This window comes from Leiobunum rupestre, chromosome 3, assembly GCF_980474605.1.
Source record: "Leiobunum rupestre chromosome 3, qqLeiRupe1.1.hap1, whole genome shotgun sequence".
NCBI lineage: Eukaryota > Metazoa > Arthropoda > Arachnida > Opiliones > Sclerosomatidae > Leiobunum > Leiobunum rupestre.
In genome coordinates this window covers 3,827,628-3,845,041 of record NC_143386.1, presented here as the reverse complement: position 1 = coordinate 3,845,041, position 17,414 = coordinate 3,827,628, and positions in this window count along the sequence as shown.

Genomic DNA, 17,414 nt, shown 5'->3' with positions numbered 1-17,414 from the left:
TGGACTTGAAAATTGTTGATGGGGTTGCGGAACTAGATCTTAAAGGTGTAAATGGTAATTACACGCAAGTACAATTAGGTTTGTATTGCACTGCGAGAAAGTACGCTCAACTATCAATCTTAACAGGTTGCAAATTTAATGAAATTTTCGTAAATCAATTAATAGTTAGGCTACGTACCTTTTATTTCAAGCATATGTTGCCTAAGCTTACTAGTGACTTTAACACAAGTTACTTAAACATTAAAGAGCATTATAAATTGTTTGTTGAAGATAAATTTTAATTAAAAATTTAAATCATTTTTGTAGTTATTTTTGGACAATAAATTTTAAATATCTCCTTCGCTATTATTAAAATTTTTATTTTTGTTTTTTATCAGTGGAGGTTTCAAATTACACAAAGCCACACAAACAAGTAACATATTATCAAGTTGTTTCGAAAGACTAGTTATGTTTAGTTCAAATTTTAAAATACGTTACTCCTTTAGGCGTTTAATCGCCCTCTCAATATGATTTCTCACATTGGCCAACCGTCGCGTACTAACCACTTAACTCTCACTTAACTGCTTTTTTTAATATTTAATTTAACTTGTATTAAAAGAGCGTCTGTAATTGCAAAACCCCTGTCAGTCATCAATTCGTCTCCTGGTACAATGTAATCTATTATTTTTGAATCATTAAAAATAAACTTATCGCTAGTTCTGCCACCATAGCACTTGGAAACAAACATGAAATTACCATTAGGGGCTATTCCTACCAAAACTTTTGCAGTGTTATGGCTTTTGTATGAGCTGAACGTTTTTTGCTCTCGCTCTCAGCAACGAAGGTCTGTTAATAAAAATTTCACTACAATCTATTATACAAGTTGTATTAGAATAGAATTCCTCAAAGCATGCTGGCAGCGAAGATCGGATAGATTCCCTTGAAGGCCAAAATATCAGACTTTTAAGCTTATCGCCCATAACAGGAAGCCACTTTTGAATGATGGTACAGACCAACGATGTCGAAATAGAGAACCGTCTACCAGAGGTGGGCAAAAGATGTGATTACTCTCAAACGTGTGAGTGTTCAAGTGGCTAATAGTGGTTTGATTTTAGAGCGAACGCACTTAAGACAGGAGTCGTCTTCTGCGAAAAACGTGAGAGCGTGTTCCATGCGAACAAGAGCTATATCGCTCTTGGCCTTTTCGCTCTCTCAACGCAAAGCGTGTTCTCTCTAAGCGAAGTGGCGCCTTGTTCCCTCAAATTCGCTTACGGCGCGGCAAGCGATCTTCGCGCGAGAGGAGGGGTTTATCTGTTTTAGCGATTTCGGCGCCGAGAGAGGTCGATTCCGATCATTTTTGATGTCGCGTTCAAATGGTACTGCTTTCAAAACAGCGAGCGTGTTTCCGCCAACAGAGTAAAGTTTTATTCTCTCAAGTTGTTCTCAGAGGCAGAAAATCGCCGTCAGGTACGCATGGAGCCGCCGATGTCACGGCGAACTAATTTACCTCTCACGCCTACAGAACGAATCTTTAAATTTAAAATCAAGCGCTTAAATTTCTGCTTTTGCTGTAGTTACGGCAAGGGCGTATTCAGGAATTCATTTGGGGGGGAGTTGAGGTCAAAACTTCGAGGAAGGGGGGCGGACGGAGGTTCTGTGAATTTCATTTTTGACCCCCACCCGGTCATCAAATTTTCCTGAGTTACGAACGGCTTTATCAAATATAAATGGATCTATCTTATTTTAAGCTTCCAATATACTTTGTTTTCCAGTCAGTGAACTATTGCCACTTTGTTTTTATTAAGGGCCACTGGTCCAGGGGAGGTGTAAAATTAAAAAAAAAAATCGGTCGGAAAATTATTCAATAACGCTAGATTTGGATCTCGACTAGGATAGGAAAACACCGTTTCGTAAAATAAATATATTTTTTTACTTAAGTGGAGGCCCCGTATGATTTGTTTTAAAGGCCTCCATGTTTTTTAAGAGCTTTCGGCCCCAGCACGCGCGATTTCCAAGTGTGCCTGGGTTTTAACGCCCACTCAACGAAAGATTTCGGGAAGGTGCTGGCGAACGTTCATGTCAGTTAATTTTTATAACTGCTTCTCAATAATTTTGGGTTTAGCGCTGGCGGTAGGGCCATCTTTATATAATTTGAGGCACCTGGGCAAAGCTATGGGCGAGACCCCAATAACCCTACCCAAGTTTCTATCATCCGGTTCGAAGTCAACAGTCTCTCTAATCTACAACTTTCGGTTCAAACAGTTTCACTTGTCCTTCTAAAGGTTACTAAAGAAGAACCTTACTCTTAATTTAAAAAATACTAACAACCGATTCTTTATTCGTTTAAGATTTACCCTGGTTATACACGCGACTAAATATGATGCTTAAAACTTTTGAGCAATGTTAAAAACATTTTTTTTTAGATTAAAATTTCTTTAAATCCTGGGGCCCTAGGGCAGTGCCCTTTTGGCCCAATGGGAAATACGGCACTTGTTGGTAGTCGATTTTTTCACTTCAGATTTAAAGTCATCAAATCTATATCAACTGAGTTTCAATTCGTGAATCGCAAAATCTTTCGGGTGAGCCTACCCTCGTTCCCCTTTTGGGTATGTCGTTGAGTCCCGCCTCCCATACAATGATGACACTTGTACCATCGATAATGGTGCATGAACAGTCGATAATGGTGCATGAACCGTCGATAATGATGCATGGACCGTAGATAATGGTACTTGTACCGTCATCGAACTTTCAAGTATCGTCATCGATTTTGCAAATACCATCATCAATGGTTCAAGTCCTTTCATTAACGGTGCAAGTACCATCAACATTTTGTTGTTTGATATTCGCACGAAAATCGAAGTTTTCTATAATGAATAGAACGCGCACTCATGGGTGTGACATATTTTACTATGAAACCCCAAGCGACTTTTAAAACGAGAGTAGAAATGGTTCACCCAGCACGGTGGGCGGCCAGGTCAATATATCTCGCGCACGGCCGCCAGGATGTTGATCACGATGAATCATTTCTACTGTCGTTTGGTATTTTATGGTACCTAGTACCACGCTATGTGATATGCACGAAACCCACGAGCAAGCTACCTATTCATTATAGAAAACAAACATCAAAAGTGATTATTCCCTGTAATTTAATTGCGCGAAACTCGAACGGCAGAACCATCGCAATGCGTGAGGTTCCTTTTTACTTTTTTAAATCGCGCACTAAACCCGAAAAAAAAAATAATAACATTCCTAGTTCCAAATTGAACGCCTCATAAAATTGAGGGTGAAGACTATTATGGCGGATTCTAATGGTACTTGAACCGTTGATGAAAGTACTTGAACCATTGACTGTACTTGAACTATATTGACGAAAGTACTTGAACCATTGACTGTACTTGAACCATATTGACGAAAGTACTTGAACCATATTGGCATATTGTTGAAATACTTAAACCATTTTGACATATTGGCGTATTGACGGAAGTACTTGAACCATTGACACTTTGTAGCCGTGAGAGTTAAATTGTTCACGGTGACGTCAGCAGCTGCATTTGAAGTTCAAATGCAGCTGCCGAGATCAAAGCGAACACTTTTCAAACAATATTCAAATTTTGAATCTGGCTCCTATTTAATCCGTAGCGACTTAATCCGGTTATGAGAACAATAGGAGATAACAACATTTATCTCTTTTCGAAAAAAAAACAATTCCCGTTTCGAAGAGGTAGCTTGTGAACGAAACTTCGAAATTCTCGTATTAGACAACTCTAGGTTCCGAAAGCGCAAAAAGAAAAAAAGGAGCCCTTCACTCGCGCTAAGCTCGCTCGTCACGCCGTAAGCAAAGCTGAGCTCAGATAGAACACGCTCTTCATAGCGAGAGCGAAAAGCCCCAGAGCGAGGTACGTCTCGCTCGCATTGAACACGCTCTCTTAAAAATCAACTACTTTAGTTCAGGCGAGCTTTCAAGAGTATTGTAGCTTTCGCTCTGAGCGAGCAAAGTAAAAAATATTTTTTTTATTATCAAGTTATGAACACTTACATCTTTTGCCCACCTCTGCCGTCTACCAAGGTCTACGAAAAGTAGTCCGAGCCTCAGTCGCAAGAGTACGATAAGCAGTTGATCACCCTTTGCCATTTTAAAAGGAAAATCAGATACATATTCTAATAAAAAAGCCAACAACTTTAGAAATACCTCCAAATGAAGGCCGGTATAAAACCAACAATCTGAATCACTCATGTCTTGATAACTAAAAGGTGAATTGACTTGAATTCCAATGGTATTGTTAGTTGGCTCACAAATATTTGAGTAATTACTTGTTTCAAAATCGACTTTTTGTGCCAAAATTAAATTTCAACAAAATATAATGAATGTGTATATATTATTGATCACTATTTTAGCTCAGTCCGAAAATATAACTTATATTCTGGTAACTGCCACCAGGGGGCCAAACGTTCCCCTTTGGGAATTTTGTGGAATTTCTTTATTCAATGTGTGTGAAGGCTTCTGCTAAACGTAAATTTAAAATTCGGTGAAAATCGGTTGTACAGAAGTTCTGTAAAATGCGCTCAAAGGTTCAAATTTGATAAAAATATGGCATATTCAAACGACCTTTTTCCAAATTGTTGCAAGTAGTTGCAGAAAAAATCATCATACTTTGGTAGAATAAGTTCCGCATTATAACTTGCAAAAAGTCCGAGTGCGAAGTTGCGCGAAGATTTCAAGATATATACATTTTTATAACCCCGAAAAACATTTTTTGAAAAAGCAATTTCGCCAGGTAACTCTTCATCTTGTTTTCCTTCTTTCCACTACAAAATATTCTACGCCTGATAAACTTCTATTTCATCCTCCTGTTAGTAGGATTTTGCTGTGCGCATGCTCTCGCAGAAATTGATTTAGATTGTCTCACATGTCCTATGTAATTTCATACAATTTAAAATTTTAGATACAGTCATGAAGGCAAAAAATAAATTAAATTAAACAAAACTAAATCATTTTAATTTTGGTTTTCCTTTGTTTAGCAACTTTAGAACAGGAACCTACAATAAATTGAAAGTACCATTTGCCGATTATTATATAAAGAATCAATATAAATGAACAAACACACATTAATTATCTTGTATTGTGCATTTTGAACAAATTACGTTGAAATAAGTAATGAAATGAATACTTCATTTTTGAAAACAAAAAATACTTGTGTAACAACAAGTAAAATTAATAATAAATAAAAATACACTTTCATTATTTGCACGAGTTAAGTTTTTAAGTGATATAAGTAAAATTAAGTAAATATTATAAAAATGTTCCTCATTTTCCAAAATAAGACCAAGACCTTGCATATCCGCATGTAAATCAAATGAATCTTCCAAATCGATGTCGAACTCTTCACCAGCATTAGCGCATGGCGGTTGCAAAAATTCTACTTGATCACTTTCTTTCAACAAAAGAGTAACAGACAAAGGTAGTGGTTTGTTTTTATTTTTATCTTTCTTTCAACAAGCGAAAAATCTGAGATTACCGGGTCAGACGAATCTAGAGATCGGTTGAAGATGTCAAGTAGGTTATCTCTTCTGCTAGTTTTTCTAGCATGGAACTCTCTATACTGGCGATGCATCTTGTTTTTTGATTCTGTAGCCTGTTCGCTGAGCAATCCCAATGGTAGAGTAGAAGACTTTATTATGTCTTTTCCATGAACCAGAAGCTTATGCACGCTTAAAAGGCATGTAGTACCAGCCGTAACTTTCAAGGTATGTGTGAAGTAAACCACTACAATACTCTCCAAATTTATCTTCGTCTACTGGTAATTCGCATGATATTGCGACGAGAATTACGTGCAGCTGTTCTATTAGCCAGTGCCCCAATCCTAAAATGTCGGCAAATATTCGACGGTTCCTTTCGTTGAACGCTCTTCGTGCTGTGTTGCCATCATTGGAAGACCCACTTCCACCCGGTTTCGGAAAGTCAACCCTAAGTGCCAATTGGGACAACAGTTTCTCTTGAATTTCTCTTTTACGCTTCTGAAAGATTTGCTTTTTCTCGTCCCCGTCTACCCGCCAACATCTTAAACCATCGCAGTTTCGATAGCCAAGGTGGAGGCAGAATTCTAGACATCGTATCCACGCGTGAAGTGGACTTATTCCGTATTTGAGGTTTTCAGGTTTAGGGGTGAACGTGTAGTTAGAAATTGGGTAGCTCCACAAATGGGACACGATTGTTGAGATTTCGTTCCGGTGACGATGCTCAATACCTTTCCATCAATAATAGTAAAGGCTAAATCATATTCGACTGATAACTTTTTATCTGTTTAAAAAAAAATTTCTAGTGGTGAAAGAACCTTTATTTCTTCATCGACTCGGCGCTTTTCTTCTGTAATTACATCCGCCGTCTCCTTGCAGAAACTAAGTCGTAAAGGTCGACAATATCGAACAGATTGGGGCGTTTGGTTATTCCATAAGACGTGACCATTTTCAGACTTTTACATTGAAGTGGAATAACGGTGGTGACGAACAATCCCTGGTCGTCGTTATTTGCGTTCTCATACGAAAACGACTGTTTGTACTGAGATTGCCCTGTACTCCCATCAAATCCCCAAGAAAGTGTAAGAGTGAATTTCTGCTCTTCCATATGTAACATATCGAAATACTGACTTAAAACTTCAGCTTGTAGGTGTACAATGCGCGTAACCGTATGGTTTAAAAGGCATTGCAATGGAATCACCGCTGATGTGTCGGATATTTGAACAGGGACCATGGGTCTGGACTCTTTTTTTATTTCGAGCACTTCACGGTACGCTGGGTATAAATCGATACCATGGGATTTTGCACCTTCTCTCAAGCGGTTATAAGTCTTCACCGTTAAGCCCTCATCAATTATCAGAGCGAAAGCTTCTTGTGGGGTATATTTCCGAAACATATTAGGTTGTTTAATTTGACTAATAATTTTATGTGGTCGTGCAGGACTTTTTAGCACCTCTTTCAATAGAGTGGAAATGTCTCGCTTAGCGGACAACTGTACAGCCTTTAAAACCTTTGTCAAAGGTTGATCAGACAAGGTATTTGATAATACTGAAATGTCCCTTTTTTGTGTGCGAGGACGCATCAGTGAAAATCCTTAGTTAGCCTTCCAGTGGAACTAGTGCTGGGTTCGGTACAAATATCTTTGCTAACCGAGGTTTTTTCTAGTGTAATATTGGTGAACGTCTTACTTAACCAATCCGCATTCTTTGTCAGGAAATGGTTTTTGATGCGATGGCTGCTTTTGTACTTGTTTAGAAACTTTGTTTTTAATTTTTTTCATTTTCTTAACTTGTAACTTTAATCCTGCTTCATCTAGTGTTAAATGTTCTGGATCCTTGATAAGTTCTAAACAAAGGCGTAATTCTTCTGCGAAATCATTTCCCTTCAGGAAAATCTCGACTAGATCTCTATTCTTAACCACTTGTGATTCGCAAGTAGAAACACAAACCTCATTAGTTCTTAATTCTGACATTCCAGCGTTGAATTTAATTTTAAAAATAATTTTTCAGAGCTTAGAAGGTGTTTAAAAACAAATTTATATTGGACAAACAGTTAAAGAAAGTGGCGATTTCGAAAAAGTTAAATTCAATGGGTACATGACGAACACAAAATTAAGAGTTGAAACAAAACTAGTAACCACTGCACACATCACTTACTTGGTTTGCAATATATACTGTTTAAAAGCACGATTTGCTTTAAGTATAGTTTCTACTAACTGTGAAACGCAAAGACTCGATTGTGTCAATAAGTTAAAAATAACAGACAGAAATAAACTAAAAAATTTTGGTGACATTAGATTTGTTAGTTTAAATTTGGCCTTCATGAAACTACTGTATCTCAAATTTTAAATTGTTGGAAATTATATGCGCAAGCGCACAGAAAAATCTTACTAACAGGAGGATGAAATAGAAGTTGATCCGGCGTAGAATATTTTGTAGTGGAAAGAAGATGAACAGAGACCTGGCGAAATTGCGTTTTCAAAAAATGTTTTTCGGAGTTATAAAAATGTATATATCTTGAAAACTTCGCGCAACTTCGCACTCGGACTTTTTGCAAGTTATAATGCGGAACTTATTCTACCAAATTATGATGATTTTTTCTGCAACTACTTGCAACATGTTGGAAAAAAGCCGTTTGAATATGCCATATTTTGATCAAATTTGAACCTTTGAGCGCATTTTACAGAACTTCTGTACAACCGATTTTCACCGAATTTTAAATTTACGTTTAGCAGAAGCCTATACACACATTAACTAAAGAAATTCCACCAAATTCCCAAAGGGGCGTTTGGGCCCCTGGTGGCAGTTACCAGAATATAAGTTATATTTTCGGACTGAGCTAAGAACAGTGATCAATAATATATACATATTAATTATATTTTGTTGAAATTTAATTTTGGCACAAAAAAGTCGATTTTGAAACACTGTGCACTGAGTTGATATGTCACATTTAGCTTTGGCATTACTTTCATCAGGTATATTTAGGGAACTTTGATCTAAGAAACGAGTATTAAATTGGCTAGATACATAATTTTCATCAGGTACAACTTGTATGGAACTTTGACCTACCATATTCATATGGCATTGACTATATACAGACAAATTAGGTAAATTATTTTCACTCGCAGACATAATTAAAGATTGTTCCTCGGCAACTTCAAAACCTGGAACATTGACATTCGAAAAATTTGAAAATATACCCCGTAACTTTGGAAATTGACTCTCGTTAGAATTTGAGGGTGTACTGGTCAGATCCTTCCCAAAATCCAACTTCCTTTTTTCTACAGAATAATTTGGAAAAATAGGTAATTGTTATCATTACTTCAATCAAGCATCATTCTCCTTCGGGCCATTGCACGGTGACTTGTACTATGATTGTCAATCCTTGGTGTTTGCGTGGTTCGTAAACACAAGGTACTTGTCTGTAAATTCAATTCTTTTTCGGGAGAATTACAATATGGCATTCTCCGTAAGGTACCCCTAGTTGCTTCTGATCAACATAAATTCTCTCAGAACTGAAGTTACGCTATTATTATCATTTATTTTGCAAGTCGGCTGCGACCATTCCTTGAAGACGTTCACTTCCATGGGAGATTTTACAACTTGATTTAATTGTAGGCTCTACACAAAATAGCATTATTAATTAGAATACCCATGCCATTACGAACAATATTAAGATATTATACATTTTCTCCGGATCCTAGATTTAATGTGGGATTAGGATTCTTTGTTGTTGTTCTTCCATCTTCAAAATGAATACTACAACTCTAAATAAAGTGTTAATTAATATAAAATATAATAGGTTAAGGTTAAATAACCATTAATCTTACCCTTGAATTTATGTTTGGAACGGAATTTTCTCTACCCAAGGATGAAATCCAAACTAGTAGATAATCATTGTTTTCCGGAAACACGTGTAAACTAAAAGGTACCATGCATGGACAGTCGCATTTAAAATCATTGTGAATCTCACAAAAAGATTTATTCCATTTCGACAATTTTCGTTGATTATTTTTACACGTTTTAACCGCGCAAACTCTTCCCGAACCCATAATTACGATTAAAATCAAGCTTCAAATTAGGCCTTAACGATAAGCCTAGGCTCTAATAGCCAGCCTAAGCCGAGCTCTGAAATTTTTAAGAAGATAATTATTCCCCACTCTTTTCCCCCCACTAGAAAAAACTGCCAAATAATGGCGGCTCAAGGGGGTGAAATGGGGGAGGTAAAAAACCCGATGAAAGAGTGTATAAGCTATAAGCTCATGAAAAAAAAACAAGTCTGCAGAACCCAAAATATCTTTTTTTTTCGGAGCAAAAACAAAAATCAGTAAAGGTAAGCTAAGAAGTCAGGAGAAGGTCGTGGAATTAAAAAATATGCCTAAAAAGTCAAGGAAAAGTTAGATTTACCCTAGTTCTTTGACAAGTTCTGAGATTGCTATGACCAAGAATCCATCCAAGAATATTGGAAGTAGGGAAAGAATGAGAGTGATGTATGTCTGATGGTATTTTTTGATGGTATGATGGTATTTTCGATGGTATGATGGTATGGAAATATATATGAAAGTGGATGGTATATAAGCCTGTGGTATTCGTAAATACGATACCACATGAACGCAATTTCGGTAATGTTAATTTATTTTAATTATACAATCATGGGTAAAACCCGATTTTCGGTATAGGAGCGTGTTATACACTGTAAAAAATAAGGGTTGAAAAAGGGTTTAAAATAAAACATTATTCCCTTAAGGGTTGAACCGTAGCACGTAAATGGTTTACAGATTTTCGAAGACTTGGAAGGGTTTATTTGTTTTCTTGATATACTTCTCAGGGCTTAAAAGAACACCAATTTGGGTGTATAGAAAATATATACCCAAAAGGGTGTGAATATTTTATAAGTGGAAACTTCAAACTATTAAGTATTATGATTATAATTAATTTATATTAATTGTAATAACTTCCTATTTAATATTATTTCATATTACAAGGATATAAGAAAAATATTTAGTAAAATTAATATTTCCTAAAGTTTGTTCCAATCGGAAGATGGCACGTTCTGCGTACGCCTTCCCATGGAATTTAGTGCTATAGTCCTCACAAGATGGCAGTATATTTTGATAATGTACAATATTACACGGAGTGCTTGTTACATGTATAGCTCACGAAACTGAACGATATACTATTAAATCTTTCGCGAAAATTAAATAAAATTTTTAACTATTAAGTCTGGACGGTCTGCGATAATTAATGAAGACAAAATTTTCAACACAACAAGGTTTATTTGACAGTAAAAAAAGGGCTGACACGTGATTACATTTGGTAGCTTACAGATTTGGACCTTAGTGTAATATAACGATTTTGGTTAACATCATAAGCGTCTAACAATTCATGTTGTTTTTCATTACCCGCGTTAATGATTTCCCATTGCTCAGGCGCCTTTTTGACCGCGTAGGCGTGAAAGAGCTTGTGAAAATTTTGAACTTCGTAAACATTACCCGCCATTATTAAGGACGAATTAAAATAAAAAATATACTTAATTTCAAAAAACGATTCACTTCGTTTTGTTCTATTTTGTGAACCAAAAAGCAATTAGTTGAATAATATACCTGTTCATACGTCGCGTGTGAAAAAGAATAAATTTTTTCAGGAAGGTTATCATATAAAATATTTTTTAAATTTTCGGGCAATGAATCTTTATTAACAAATTTTCCGGCTACTGCAAATACTGGTGTCGTGATGCCAAAGTTTTAGTTACGTTTTTGCAGTTGTTAGAGGCTCTCGCAATTTTTTTAAAGTAACTATGTTTGCTTTCGAAACGCATACATGAAATGCTTTTAAGCGGTCCATATTTTAAATACGCTTTTGGATAGTGGATAAGGTAATGGAATTTCGGCGTCATAACTTCGCTACCAATTACGGTAGAAACTGAATTTAAAAATACTTCAATTAGGTTTTGTAGTTTTGGGATAAATTTCAAGTGTAAATGTGCTGCGTGAATATATTCGACAAGTTCCCTTAGTTTAAGATAAACATTCCAATGAAAATTATTTTTATCGGTTAAAAAATTAAAACACATGAATGGTAAAAGACGAAACAAACAAAATAGCTCACTCGCGGAGCCTTTTAAATGTCCATTTGGTGAAAACGCAACTCTTTATTTGAGTTTCCGGGCGGCTTGACTCTGTTTTACCAAATGGAAATTGTTGGATTATTTCGTTAAATTTGTCCAAGGTTAAGTTTGAGTTACAAAACATATAATTAATAATGTATTATATTATTCTTGGAATCACGCCTTCGTATATATCATGCATAAGGTCGGGAGGTAATTACTGCGTGAGGTCGAACCCATTAATTTCCATAAGCGCGCTTTCACTCCTAACGCCATACAATGATTTATAATTTGGATTTCTCGCAATACTTTGTAAATGATACATGTGCCGATCCAATGTTCGAAGTTGCAACTGGTTCTCTTTAACAGTAGTTAGTATTTTTTCTTTAGTCATCATGCAAAACCTGCATATCCTGCCCGAACTAAAAGATGCGTTAAACCCCCCAAGTTTGTGGAGGCCTAAGTTATCCCCTGAAAATATCGATACTGCAACTGTTAGACGAATCTGTTGGCATTCGATATTTAGTCCTTCTTCCCTCAAAACATTTAAATCATAAATTAGAGGTTGAAGAACTTCATGTAAGCCATACTTATCTACGTCAATGGACTTGGCCAAAAAAACCAAATTGATGTCGTTTAATCTCGATCTGTATTTAGCTGCTAAGTTCAAAATTGAAAAATAACATCCTAATATTTTTAATTTCCCGCGTTTTGATCCCAGTGGATTTAAAATTTCGAATTCATCGAGATATATTTGTAATTGAAGCGTCTTCAATGAAAAACTTCAGTTCTTATCTATAATAGATTTGCATATTTCACCCTGAAGAAAATGTCCAATGCACTGATTTGGTGTTTCGGAAAGATTTATGTGTTTATCTATTTGATGATCAGAAGAATAAAGTTTCTCGATAACTTTCGCAATGGGAATATAGTGAAAATGAGATTTTTTTGTCCATCATATCATTAAATGTTAGTTGAACAGGCTCTATTAAGCCGTAGTCGGACTTGCAGACGCCATTAATTTTATACTGTGAGTTAAGGCTTTCAAATGCGTCTCCAACTTCTATATTTTTCTAAAACAATTCCGCTTCTTCTATGTTGAAATTTTTTGAACGAATTACGGCTAGTAAATTATCTTTATTAGCTGAGAGAATTTGCTCACAAAATATAAGGAGATCATTTGATAGCGATTGCACCACGGTTCGAGGTAAATTGTGAGCTTCTCGGTATTTCAAGATTATTTTCAATATCGTCTCTCGAATTTCTGGTGGTTTTAATTCTCTTTCATTTCTCCCTGCTATTTGGGGTTCATTTTCATTCGCTTCTTGATATTGAAAATCTTGTCCATTTTCATTTTCTAAATTATTGACATTTTCATCAGTTTCCGGATTTAAAGGCAGGGTGATCGTTTCTCGAAAAACGGATTTATGTTTATGTCTGACATGCCGATGATAAGTTTTGATCTTGGTAAAATATCTTCCACAGTTCTCTAATCCGCAAATGACAGAGAAGTTACGATCATGTGAATGCTTATTTAGCGTATGAGTTAAAAGTATTCCAAATTTCTTCGCGCAAAATGTACATCTAACACAACTATAAAAACCCGGCGCTGCCATACTTTCGACGTCCTTTCGTGGAACGCAGAAAATACGGAGTAGAGGAAACCCCGATTGTCCCTCCTGCTAGGAGCGTTCGAGAAAGTTCCGATTTTTCTGTTTTCAAGATAGTTCACTTTCGAATTCAAGATGTTTTAACCCTAAAAATTCTACTGTTAAGAAATTCTGAAAGTAACAACTTTATATGAGATACCCTAACAATTATGTGTGTTTTAAATGAATGGAATTTCAGTTTAAAGTCATTAGTTTAATAAACCAAAATAAACTTATATGAACGATGTAGAAAATTTAGTAAACAAGCAATTATATTTAAAACCCGTAATTAGTGTTAAGTGTTAACTTGCTAATTGTAATGACCGTTTATAGAATTAATGATTTTAATGCGTGTAAATATTTTATTTATAAATTTAAGTATATTTGTATTATAATTGTTTTACTATAAATTTGTATTCGTAGAAATGTATTTTCCAACTTTTGTATTTTTTTGTTTGAGTGTATATTTTGTAAAATCCAAAATCCGATCGAGGATATTGTGGAAAAAAACCCAGCTCGTGGGAAGATAGAGATCAACAATAGTCCGGGGTGAGTGAATGCAGGTGCGTATCGTAAAATTTTCCAAGTCGCGACAGCGAGAGTGAGAGATGAGAGAGTGTAGAGTTGGGGTTTTTACATCGCCCGCAGCGGGCGATGTAAAAACCCCAACTACGACCCAAAAATATAATCCTTTATATTCTTTGCCCGCTATTTCCAAGAAAAATGTAGATAAATTCAACTCCTCGAGTCAGCTGTACTGACTGTGACTATAGGATAGGTATTTTTTGCGCCAGCGTTGCCAGACACACGATCTGGATCGTATTTATACGATAATTAGATGCTCGTATAAAAATTAAGAGACCTTCACAGAATTCCACATTTTCGCCATAAACAAGACGGCCACGTTAATATAAAGAAAGATTATTTATTAAATATATTTAATTTTATTAAAGGGTAGCGGAAAATCTGAAGGAAGGCATGGGGGTGATGTCAATGACTTTGTTTTCTTTGAAATACACTGTACCAGATTTGCCTGACATATTCCGTAATGCGGAAAAATACCAAAGTCTTTAGCCTTTAATGAAAATAAAAATGAAGAAGCAGCTACTAAGTATTTTACTAAGCGACATAATCAAAAGATTCGGCTTGTAAGTACATATAGTTCCATATGAGAGAACAACTTCTATATTTTTATATTACGCTTTCAGGTATCCATTTCATAAATTTGTTGCGCAAAAATTGGTTTAGACACACCCGCATTTGAAAACACACCCTGGAGAAGGACATGTTAGTATCTATATTTAGTATTTTAAATACAATTATACATGCTTCTATGCTATTTCGATGGCATTTTAAATCTGAATACAATTTAAAAAATGTATTAAAATATGATTTACGGAAAATGTTCTGTCTAAACTCAAAAATTAATAATATGGCAAACCATGACTTATAGATAATGTTTCCAAAAATTATTACTTTTTTAGGAAAACTGGCATCAGAAGTTGAAAACCAAATTTAAAGATTTTAGAAAGGATTTGCATGGCATTAAGATTGTGATGGAACACAAAGAAAAATGGCAAGGATTCGTACAAAAAGATACCAACAACTGCAACTTCAGAAATCAATAGCATAGTGAACATTGAGATTATTCAGGTAGTTATATACATTCTATTTGATACCGTTTGTTGATGTAGGCATGCATTATTTTTCAAAATATGTTTTATATGCATATTTTAACACCCCTTTGAAAACCCAACTTTTCCCTACCTCTAAAAGAAATTGAAAAATGACAAATGAAATTTTTATTAAATCAAATTCAAAGTTTTAAACTTTTAAAGATGTCTAAAATACTAAAAAATTGTTTTAAGTTTTCTGATATAGAATCCTATAAAGATGATGAGAGTATTGCCGCTCACAAGGAGCATATGATTTCCGAAAAAAAAAATGAAATTGATTGGGAGTTAATAGACACCAAAATGGACAAAACAATGTCTGACAGAAGAAATTTGCTAAAAACTGAAGCGATTAGCCATGTTTTAAAAGAATACCCAGCTTTAACTGATACCCGACAAGTACCAATTCTTTGATTTATTGTCAAATTAAGCTTTTTAAATTTTTTTTATTTATTTTAAAGATATGCTTGGATTTCAAAGAATCACGAAAATAAATATAGAACAAAAACTTGACGAGATGTTAAAAAAACATTCTGAAAAAATTTGGATGTCGGGGAAGAAAGACGTCGCTATTTTAAAATCGGATATCATTGCAGAAATAAAAAAAGAAGAGGACCCCGAAAGTAATTATTATAAAATTTTTTAAAAAAAGAACAAAATTACAATAAATTACTTTTCTTAGGTCTGAAGAGAATAATGTCAATTTTGATCATACCATCACAGTTTAAAGAAAACCAGGAAAAAATTTTTTCGCTAAAGGCGATATTAATCGATTTCCGAAAGTACCCGTCTTGATTTATTCAGGAAACAAGATTTTGAGTAAAAACAATTACGAGCTGTACGTCGATCAAACCAAAGTGGCTGATGTTACCGGCTTTAAAGCTGCTATAACCTCACTGATTGCATGTTATTGGTTATTTAATATCCAATACCCCAATGAACTGTTTAAAACGTTAACTTTTATTGAACATTGCTATCTTAACATGAAGTTTACTAAATCTGGCGCCCAAGTAAATAAGCTGATATCAAATTTAAACAAACAAAAAATGTAATTTTTGTAAATTTCATCAGAAACTAAAATCTCTCTTTCTAGATTATTATTGTGTAATAATATTTCTTAACTTCATCAATATTAATTAAGAATTAGGCCTTCGTCATAGCTTTCTCTAAATTAAAACACAAGGCGTGTCAGAAAAGGTCGAACTATAAAGAATTTTAAAGCCTTAATAGTCTGAAAATCATTAAGAGATTTATTACAAGCCTAAATCAGGAATAATTTTATACCATTCAAGGTTGGAAACACAAACTTAAAATTTCTAAGTTAATTCCAAGAAAGGTTTACCATAAAACGTATTTGGTTTACTAATCCATACCCTTTAGAGCCCAAATGATAGACTGCTATAGCCCATAAGGGCTTGAAAATGAACCACTAATGGTTTGAAATTTGCCCCTATTAGGAGCTACAATTATATACACTAAGATACCAAGAACGGATCGGTCCGTTCTTTCATATTCTCATAGGAGTTTATAAAGAAACTACTTTGGGTTCGTTATTTCAACCTCTAAAGGTTTCAAAGACACACCCTAAAAACGAAAAGATATTTAAAAATAGACCTCTATGAGTTTAAGATGTTAAATGAAACTTTAAAGGGTTTATATTTCGAGCATATAGGGAATAGAATTTAATCCTTTAAGGGATTAAAACCGATTAGTAAACAGACTCTAAGACCCCAAAAGAGGTGTAATAACAAACCCCCGTGGGTATTTAATGAAACCTTAAAGGGGGTCAATTTTAACCCCTAAAGGTTTTAATTTAAACCCTTAAGGTGTATATTTATAAACCCAATAAAAATCCATATAGGTTGAAAACTAAACCATTAAGGGTTTGATTTACTGACAACTTTTGCCAAACCCTTTACGGTTTAGGTACATACCCTTAATTTTATCAGTGTAATTATACAATCATGGGTAAAACACGATTTTAGCAAAGGGGCGCGTTTCCGCGGCGGTTTCCACGTATTAGCGCGTTTTACCGCTTAAAAAACATACATTCGGGGTCGCCTTATTTGTTAAAGAATATCTTAAGTTTTAGTAATAGTGCGTGGAATGCGAATGTATTGGAATTGGGTGTACGACTACCACATTATTGCAATTGCAGTAACGTTAGTAGGATGTGCCCCCATCTTTGAGGGTTTTCAATGTACAGGTTGAAAGGGGGTCGGCACCGGAAGTCCCCGCTTTCTACCCCCTTCTGGCAAGTGGCGCGGGGGTCGACATTTTCGTCCCCCTCGGGGTCATTGACCTCCGCAGAGTGGTGCGCGTACTACGCGCTGATTGGCTGGCGCGGGGACCACGTGGTAACTACGCGGCGCGGTGACCACGCGGTTACTACGCGCGTGTACTGCGCGCTAATTGGTTGGGGCAAAATTATTCAAAATGGCGCTGATTGGTTGGTGTTTTGGCGCGACAATCGGTCAACGCTCCTTTAAAGGAA